This window comes from Marmota monax, unplaced genomic scaffold (assembly GCF_021218885.2).
Source record: "Marmota monax isolate L192 unplaced genomic scaffold, Marmota_monax_Labrador192_F-V1.1 WCK01_AAM20220418_F8-fsc00009, whole genome shotgun sequence".
Lineage (NCBI taxonomy): Eukaryota > Metazoa > Chordata > Mammalia > Rodentia > Sciuridae > Marmota > Marmota monax.
In genome coordinates this window covers 16,763,663-16,774,229 of record NW_026694710.1, presented here as the reverse complement: position 1 = coordinate 16,774,229, position 10,567 = coordinate 16,763,663, and positions in this window count along the sequence as shown.

The window sequence follows — 10,567 nt, the reverse complement described above, 5'->3', positions numbered from 1 at the left end:
CAGAATGATGCGAGCCTGAGGCTTAGCATAGATTGCTTTTACAATATTGAGGTATGTTCCTGTTATCCCTAGTTTTTCTAGAGTTTTGAACATAAAGGGATGCTGTACTTTGTCGAATGCTTTTTCCGCATCTATCGAGATGATCATATGGTTCTTATTTTTAAGTCTATTGATGTGGTGAATAACATTTATTGATTTCCATTTATTGAACCAGCCTTGCATCCCAGGGATGAATCCTACTTGATCATCCTACTTGTTTTGCTGAGGATGGTGCACAATTTTTTTGATATGTTTTTGTATCCGATTCGCCAGAATTTTATTGAGGATTTTTGCATCTAGGTTCATTAGAGATATTGGTCTGTAGTTTTCTTTCTTTGAAGTGTCTTTGTCTGGTTTAGGTATCAGGGTGATGTTGGCCTCGTAGAATGAATTTGGAAGGTCTCCCTCTCTTTCTATTTCCTGAAGTAGCTTGAAAAGTATTGGTATTAGTTCCTCTTTAAAGGTTTTGTAAAACTCTGCTGTATACCCATCCGGTTCTGGGCTTTTCTTAGTTGGTAGTCTTTTGATGGTTTCTTCTATTTCCTCAATTGATATTGGTCTGTTTAGGTTGTCTATATCTTCCTGACTCAATCTGGGCAGATCATATGACTTAAGAAATTTATCTATGCCTTCACTATCTTCTAATTTATTGGAGTATAAGGATTCTAAATAATTTTTGATTATCTTCTGTATTTCTGAAGTGTCTGTTGTGATATTGCCTTTTTCATCCCGTATGCTAGTAATTTGAATTCTCTCTCTTCTTCTCTTCGCTAGCATGGCTAAGGGTCTGTCGATTTTGTTTATTTTTTCAAAGAACCAACTTTCAGTTTTGTCAATTTTTTCAATTGTTTCTTTTGTTTTGATTTCATTAATTTCAGCTCTGATTTTCATTATTTCTTGCCTTCTACTTCTTTTGCTGTTGTTTTGCTCTTCTTTTTCAAGGATTTTGAGATGAAGTATGAGATCATTTATTTGTTGGTTTTTTTCTTTTTTTAAGGAATGAACTCCACGCAATGAATTTTCCTTAGAACTGCTTTCAATGTGTCCCATAGATTCTGATATGTTGTGTCTATGTTTTAATTTATCTCTAAGAATTTTTTAATTTCCTCCTTGATGTCTTCTATAACCCATTGATCATTCAGTAACCTATTGTTCATTCTCCAAGTGATGTATGCTTTTTCCTTCCTTCTTTTATCGTTGATTTTCAGTTTCATTCCATTATGATCAGATAAGATGCATGGTATTATCTCTACTCCTTTATATTGTCTAAGAGTTGCCCTGTGACATAATATGTGATCTATTTTTGAGAAGGATCCATGTTCTGCTGAGAAAAAAGTGTAACTGCTTGATGATGGGTAGTATATTCTATATATGTCAATTAAGTCTAGGTTATTAATTGTGTTATTGAGTTCTATAGTTTCCTTATTCAACTTTTGTTTGGAAGATCTGTCCATTGGTGAGAGAGGTGTGTTGAAGTCTCCCATGATTATTGTATGGTGGTCTATTAGACTCTTGAACTTGAGAAGAGTTTGTTTGATGAACATAGCTGCACCATTGTTAGGGACATATATATTTATGATTGTTATGTCTTGTTGGTGTATGGTTCCCTTCAGCAGTATGTAGTGTCCCTCTTTATCCCTTTTGATTAACTTGGGCTTGAAATCTATTTTATTTGATATGAGTATGGACACTCCTGCTTGTTTCTGAAGTCCATATGAGTGATATGATTTTTCCCAACCTTTCACCTTCAGCCTATGTATGTCTTTTCCTATCAAATGCGTCTCCTGTAGGCAGCATATTGTTGGGTCTTGTTTTGTGATCCATTCTACTAGCCTGTGTCTCTTAATTGGTGAGTTTAAGCCATTAACATTTAGGGTTATTATTGAGATATGGGTTGTTCTTCCAGCCATATTTGTTTATTTATGTTACTAAACATGGTTTGTTTTCCTCTTTGATTATTTCCCCCCCTTTACTGTCCTACCTCCCACTGTTGGTTTTCATTGTTATTTTCCATTTCCTCCTCCTGTAATGTTTTGCCGAGGATGTTTTGAAGAGATGGTTTTCTAGCGGCAAATTCTTTTAACTTTTGTTTATCATGGAAGGTTTTAATTTCATCTTCCATCCTGAAGCTTAATTTCGCTGGAAACACAATTCTTGGTTGGAACCCATTTTCTTTCAGTGTTTGAAATATGTTATTCCAGGATCTTCTAGCTTTCAGAGTCTGTGTTGAAAGATCAGCTGTTATCCTGATTGGCTTACCCCTAAATGTGATCTGCTTCCTTTCTCTTGTAGCTTTTAAAATTCTCTCCTTATTCTGTATGTTGGGCATCTTCATTATAATGTGTCTAGGTGTGGATCTCTTATGATTTTGCACATTCGGCATCCTGTAGGCTTCTAGGATTTGGGATTCTGTCTCATTCTTCAAGTCTGGGAAGTTTTCTCGTATTATTTCATTGAATAGATTGCTCATTCCTTTGGTTTGAAACTCTGTCCCTTCCTGTATCCCAATGACTCTTTAATTTGGTCTCTTGATGTTATCCCATATTTCTTGGATGTTCTGCTCATGGTTTCTTAACAGTCTTGCTGAGCTGTCTATGTTCTTTTCAAGTTGAAATACTTTATCTTCATTGTCTATTGTTCTATCTTCTAAGTGTTCTACTCTGCTGGTAGTATTCTCAATTGAGTTTTTAAGTTGGTTTATTGCTTCCTGCATTTCTAGGATTTCTGTTTGTTTGTTTTTTATAACCTCTATCTCCCTGTATAGTTGATCTTTTGCTTCTTGGATTTGTTTATGTAATTCATTGTTGAAGTGATCTTTCATTGTCTGATGTCTTCCTTGAGACTCCAGATCATCTGAAGCACGTATATCCTGAATTCTTTATCTGACATTCCATCTGCTGCAGCTATTACCTCTTCTAACGTTGAGTTGACCTGCATTGCTTGTGGTCCTTTCTTTCCTTGTCTCTTCATACTGTTCACGTTTCTTTCTGCTTGGTGAAACTTTGTGCTATTGAATTTTCCCCCTATATATTTATATTGGTCTTGTATAGTTGCAAAGTCTCCCTCGCAGGCGCGGGCAGCGGCTCTGCCCCTCCTCCAATTGGGGCAATGTGCCTACCACGCCGGCAGGATGCTGGGCCTGTTCTGCTGGTCGGTAGTAGGTCCGCCTACCTTGCAGGCGCGGGCGGCGGCTCTGTCCCTCTGCAGGCCGCTAGGCTTGTTCTGTCGGTGGTTGCAGTTCTGCCTACTTTGCAGGCGCAGGCAGCGGCACTGCCCCTCTGCAGGCCTCTGGGGCTGTTCTGCCGGTGGGTCGCAGGTCCGCCTACCTTGCAGGCGCGGGGTGGGGGAGCGGCTCTACCCTTCCGCAGGCCACTGGGCCTGTTCTGTTTTTCAGTTGCAGGTCTGGCCTGTTCTGTTGGTGGTCACAGTTCCGCCTACCTTGCAGGCGCGGGGGGGGGGGAGGGGGGCGGCTCTGCCTCTCAGCAGGCCGCTGCTCCTGTTCTGCCGGTGGGTCGCAGGCCCACCTACCTTGCAGGAGTGGTTGGCAGCTCTGCCCCTCCGTGGGCCACTGCGCCTTTTCTGTCGGTGGTCACAGTTGTGCCTACCTGGCAGGCGCGGGGGTGGGGTGGGGTAGGGGGCGGCTCTGCCCCTCAGCAGGCCGCTGGGCCTGTTCTGTGGGTGGTCACAGTTCCGTCTACCTTGCCAGCGCGAGGGGAGGGGACGGCTCTGTCTCTCAGCAGGCCGCTGCTCCTGTTCTGCCGGTCGGTCGCAGGCCCGCCTACCTTGCAGGAGTGGTTGGCAGCTCTGCCCCTCCGCGGGCCACTGGGCCTTTTCCGTTGGTGGTCACAGTTCCGCCTACCTGGCAGGCGTGGCGGGTGGGGGGAAAGATTATGTTCTTTACAGAGAATAACACTGGCAATCTAAAAAATTTAAAACCATAATTGTCTTTTCTTTAGATTATAAATGGCAACAGCTTCTTATGGTATCCCTCCAACTTCACCTGTAATAATACAAAAAATGAGAAGCAAAAACCCTAAATCCTTCACTCAGAAAATTGCCATTAATATTTTGGAGAAGATCCTTCTAGACATTTCTCTGTATATACAAAGAAATAGATATTCTAACAGCCCATATCCCATTATATATAATAATTTATTCTATATTGGATAATTCTTTGTTTAATACTTCAAGCAAAATATTTCATGTGTAATGTCTTATGAGAATATTCAATTCTCTTCTAAAGGAAAGCAAGATATATGAAACTCATGTATAGTGGGTAAACAAGTAGCTTGTGAGACAGGCAGAATACTAAAGATATGTTAGGTATAGATAGGACAAAGAGAGCCAGTGGATCATATGTTAAAAAATGGAACAAATGAGAGTCTTGCTAACAGACAGGAGAAGAAAGGCCAAGTGATGAGGTACATATAATGCTACCTTCACACTAACAGCTATTATCATCCCTAACATGTATTCATTACTGACATCCAGTTTGACTCCATGTGTGTTCTGCCTCAGAAACACAGATTAAAAACATGGTTCTCAGCAGGCCATGAACGAGGCATAATCATCCCTGCATATTTCTGACATAGCAAGTATATATTGACTCTAAGCATTGCTAAGCCCTCCTTCCCCTTTTCAGTTTCAACTGTGGTTTTCATGACCAAACTGTTAGAAGTGAGGGCTGATGTAGCAAAAGACATAAGGACATAACAACACTGTGTAACACAGAATTCAGGTAATATTGTCCTCTGACCTCTGCCGGACTTTGTCTTAAATGTATTAACCTTCACTACAACTTTCCAACCTTTTTTTTTTTTTTTTTGGTTTGTTTTGAGTAATCAACCAGGTGATTTGAGCATCTTAATTTGGGTCGGGGGGATTCCTGTTCATGATATCTGGGACAGCTTGCCTAACAGTGAATTTGGAGGTTATCGTTGCATCAAGATAATTCTTAATGACATCACTGTACATGAGTTTGCACAGTGTGTGAGTATTTCCATAGAAATAGTCCCCCTGTGTCATTTATTTGATAACTAGTATAACTGAATACCAATCAATCAGTCAGTGTTATATTTAATACTTTTGTGCAATGTTTTTGCTTGAATTTTTTCCCAGATTAAAAAACCCTCTTTCTTAGTAGGGGCTTTTGGTACCTGGCTTGTCATACATATTACAAACCTTTTCCCCATTAAAATTTCTTCCAGCTTTCTTATGCCTTATATTTTTATATCAGCAAATCTATTGATCTTTTCCCTTATGTAATTTGACTTTTGCCTAATACTTAGAAAGGCCATCTCTACCTGACATGATAAAAAGTTACATGAAAAAACTCATAGTTTCTTCCTGCACTTTTATGGTTTTATTTTAAAAATGTTTATTTTTTTTTATTCTAGCTAGGATTTATGTTGACATATGAAATATAGTTAGGACCTAGACTCAGATTTTCTTGACTGGCTAAATGGTTATCTCAACAGTTATCGGATAATTAATCCTTACCATAAACTGATAATCTAAGTGACACTTCAGGTGATTTCTTTAGTAGAAATTTACTTAGGTAAATTGACTTAAGTTAGTGATTTTTCTTAGTAATTTTCTTTTTTAATTAGTTAAGTAGCATGAGTAACTATTATTATCATTACTCATCATATACTTCTACCACTCTTCTAAAAACAAGTTCCAATTCTTGTGTATGTCACTGGTCTTTACCTAGAAGGCCACGTTCCATACTCTGCTGGACTCACTCTTATTCATCATTCAGATGTCAGCCTGTCTCATGGTCTGTATCTAGAAATGTATCCCCAAAAGCTCATTTTGAATGCATGATCTCCAATGTAGGAATATCCAGAGGTGAAATGACTGGATTATCATGAGTATAAACTCATCAGTGGATTCGATTTGATGTATTAATAATATGAATGGCTTACTAAGTGGTGACTCTGGGCAGGTGGGGCATGACTGGATAAAGTGGTCACTGGATGGGTGCCCTTGGATTATATCTTGTCTCAGGTTCCCTGCAGTGTCCTCTGTTTTCTGGCTGCCATGAGTGCAGCAGCATTCCTATGTCATGCCTTTCTGCCATGATGTTCTGTCTCACCTTGGGCACAGAGTAATGGAGTCAGTCAACCATGGAGTGATTCTCTAAAATCAAGAGCCCAAAACAAACTTTTTCTCCTCTAAGTTGCTTATTTTGGTCAGTGATGAAAAGCTGACTAACACAGCCTGAACATCACTTCCTCAGGGAGATCATCCCTGTAGTTGCAGACCAGTTTTCATTTCCCAAAATATGTTCCCAAGGCTCTCACTTTTGAATGGTAATGATGTCATTATAATATTTTTAAAACCTTTTCTTTGGTCAAATGTCCCCACTTTTGAGTAAAGAATGCAAGAACATATAGCTTTAAATGGCATTATGATTTTACTATTATCCTACCATACATTAACTAATATGGGGGTTTTATTAAAGGTATTAATGTTATTAAGGGTAACTTTAAGGGTACTATCTCATATACCAAAATAAAAAAGAAACCCTTGTCACAAAACGGTGACATTTGCACTGAGATTTCAGTGTATCAACATAATATCATGGAACATGACATTTTAAAACAGAAATGTTTTGTGGCAAAAATAGGCTATATTAAATATTAATATGAGCACTATGAGCTCCACAAATTATCTTAGAAACAGCCATGGGAAATATGAGTTTAAAAACTTTAGGCTTGGTTGTCATTGTTTTCAGCTTCATATCTTAAAATTTTGTTAGTGGTAACAAAGGTGTGGAACACAAGGTTTACAAAAGAAAGGCACATGGGTGAAGAGCAGTCAATGGCACAAGTACCTTTCCAATATCAGAAACACAACCAATTTGAAAAGCACATCTGACTTCATCTTAAGAGAAAACAGGAAGGAGTGAATCTGGCATTAATATTGTTGACATTCTGGTCTTTCCCTATAATTCAAAGAAACTCTCAACACTCAAAAAAAAATGAAAGAAACTGAACTTTCTGTTTCCATTTATTACATAGAAATAGAGTGCTCTGTATTCAATGGAAATGTTTTTAATGGAATTAAGTATTGGCACTATGGATAACCTATCAAGTACTGGCAATATGGTTGGCCAATATTTAATGAAATTAACTGTTAGTAATATGCAGTGTAGCCATTTCTCAATTTCCTTCTGGAACTGATTACTGCTTTTTTTAAAAAATAATTGTATGGGATCTCTTTAATATAAATCCAAGTACCATTGAGAATATTTACATGCAGTTAAGATATTCTCAAATTTTGGTAAACATAAAATTTATCAGGAACTTGATAGAAATGAACATTCTGGCTCCTGACCTCAGAAATTTTGATCCAGTAGGTCTAGGATAAGGCATCTTAAATAATCACTTCAGTGATGGCTGCTGTTTAATGGCTCAACCAAGCCTTGCCAGTTCTCTGCCTTCTTGCTCTGTTCATGTTCTTATCCTCTTCCCTATTCAAGTTCTATCAGCTTCAAGTCTCAGATCAAGTCAAACCTCTGAGGTAGCCCTGGCCTGACTATCCCATCAGAGAGATTTTCTGAGCTTCCATAGCAGTTAGTTTTTAAATGAAACTTTTGGAATATTATACATTATTTGTATATTATAATACAATATAACATTTAAAATGAAGCAATATAATTGAATGTTTCAACATTTTTAACAATCTTGATTTATCATTTCGAGATGCTGTGATTCAGATTGTTTTAAGTTCAGTTTATTTCAACACTTACTTTAATAGTTGTTATAACTAAAAACCCATGAAATTTCCCAAGTTTAAGGGAAGGATATCATTAAGTATACTTACTAAATTATGTAATCAATTTTGTGATCTGATCCACCAATTTGAAATTGAAGACATATTTTTTCTGATTCATCAATTCTCACAAGCTATTCATCAAATTTGCATCTCAATAAGTGTTTTTAAGTAGGTAATATACTCATATGGTACACTATTCAAACTTGAAAAAAATGAAGTCTCCCTCACATCTCTGTTCTTAGTCATAGAGTTCTACCTCCCCTGAGACAACCAATTCTTTTCACACATGAGCATTTAAAGCTTGTATATATGATTTTCGAACTAATTTTTATATTTACTACCATTTTGAATGAGGAAAAACATGGTTTTCCCATAGGAAACTCCCTACACACTCATCAGCGCTATTTGATCAGAATTTAAATAGTAACTGCTTAATATTATAACTACGGTTATAATAATATGGTTCAAGGGGCAAAGAGAGCTCACAGTGACTCTTGCACTTTGTTACATAATTCCGTTATTTTTTAAAAAAATATACCACCAACTGTTAGGGATGTCCTGGAGTTTTTATTGGTTCAATATTCAGCAACAGTCTGTTCTTAGATGTTGTGTAGGCCTTTGTGAGGCTAAATAGATGAGCACCTCCTTTACTAGCACTTCTGGCACTCCTAAAATTATATCTAATCAATAATAATGATTGTTTTAATATAAGCATCATATTTAGTCAGATTAATAAAATCTGCAAAATTAACAATTATATTAGTTAAGGTAATGTTAATTGCTAATATAACCTCCCCTTCCCAACACACATAGTAGCTTAACATGTTACTTTTCACTCACATTAAAGTCAGAGTATTTGGACTTCCTTTCCTGTCTAAATAAATCATGGACTGCGTTCCTTCCGTCTTGTGGCTTCACTACTGCCTAACACTTGTCAGATGCACCTAATCAGTGAAAGGCAAAAAAGAAAGGAAAAGGTATACTCCTAAAATATCTTGACCTGAAAGTGACACACCAATTCTATTGTTCTATTGGGAAGAACTGATGATAGGCACTATGTAAATGTTAGGAGGTGTGGGAAATATAATTCCTGCTGGGTTGCAGTTTCTCATACAAAGGAACACATTTTTTTATAGATACATTAATTTGAACTAATAAGTCTCACATAATTCAGACTTATTTTTGATATAAATTCACTGTTAAATAGAGGTAAAATTCTAGCCAGGTTTAATGACACATGCCTATAATTCCAGCAACTTGGGAGGTTGATACAGGAGGATCAAGGCCAGTCTGAGCAAGTTAGTGAGATCCTGTTTCAAAATAAAAAAACAAAATGTAGTTTTTTTGGGGGAATGTAGTTCAGGGTAAAGTACCCGAGTTTCATTCCTAGTACCAAAAATAAGTTAATGAATATAACATTCTGAATATAAACAGAAATGGAAAAAAATCAAATAAAAATGTAAGCTTTATGAAGGCAGGAATTTTTGGAGTTTTCTGTAAAGTTCCAGTGCTTACAACAGTAAGGATACAACAGTATCCTTGGCACTGTGTAGCTGCTCAGTAAATATTTGTTGAAAGACTTAACTGGATCAAGGTGCCTATCTCAATCAGCCAAGATATTAACGTGTATGTACTGCAAAAGTGAAGTGCTGTAAATAATTAATGCTTGTGAAAATTGTTAATTTTGTATGTAGAAAGATACCGAGAACTTCCTGGTAGTAGAGTAATAGAAAAATAAATGGATAATAAGAATTTTGACATAGGAAAAAAGAAGAATATTTGACTAAATAATGTCTAAAAATTCCCTCAAATGTATAAAGACATTTAAATGACAATATATACAGAAAAATAGATTTAATTATTTATAATTCTAATAGCTGCAGAATTGGTATATTAATACTTAAAATTTTAAACAAAATACATGTTGAGAACCATATTTGGTTTTTAGTCATTTTATGCCATTTAGAAAATTTTTATAAAAATTCAATTTGCAAAATCTTCAGTCTTTTGGGGTTAACTCAAAATAATGCCAAATTTCCTACCCCAAATTTCATGAAAGGACAAACTCCAAAATCTCACATACATGATAAATCACCATTAGTTGGATTAAAAAAAAAAAGAATATAAAGTGTATAAAGAAAAGGAGAAAGTTGGGCCGGGGTTGTGGCTCAGTGGTAAAGCACTTACCTAGCTTTATGAGGCACTGGGTTCGATCCATGGCACAACATAAAAATAAACAACAACAACAACAAAAAGCTTAAAGAAAAATAAGAAAAGGAGAAAGTACTAGAGAAAACTCATACACCTAAAATGTTTTTCTCAGTAACCAAATTTGAAAATTTAACTTAGGAAAAAATCTGATAAACTACATTTCATCAAAATTAAAAATGTATATCAAAATATATCATTAAGAAAGTAAAAAGGCAAGGCATGGAATGGCAGAAGATATTCACAATACACATATCTGATAAGTTGTATAGAGCATATATGCAGAACTCCCATAAATCAACAGAAAGATAATGTAATTTGTATGTGGGCAAAACCCATGAACAGGTACTTTCAAAAGAGGTATATGGATGGCTAATAAGCATATAAAGATGCACTCAACATCACTGATCATGGAAATACAAATTAAAGCCACAATAAGATGCTGTTACACAATATCAGAATGGGCAAAATGAAAAGGACTGGTAATAATAAGTGTTTGTTATTAAATGGAACTGAATGAAACATTGTTCACTTATGG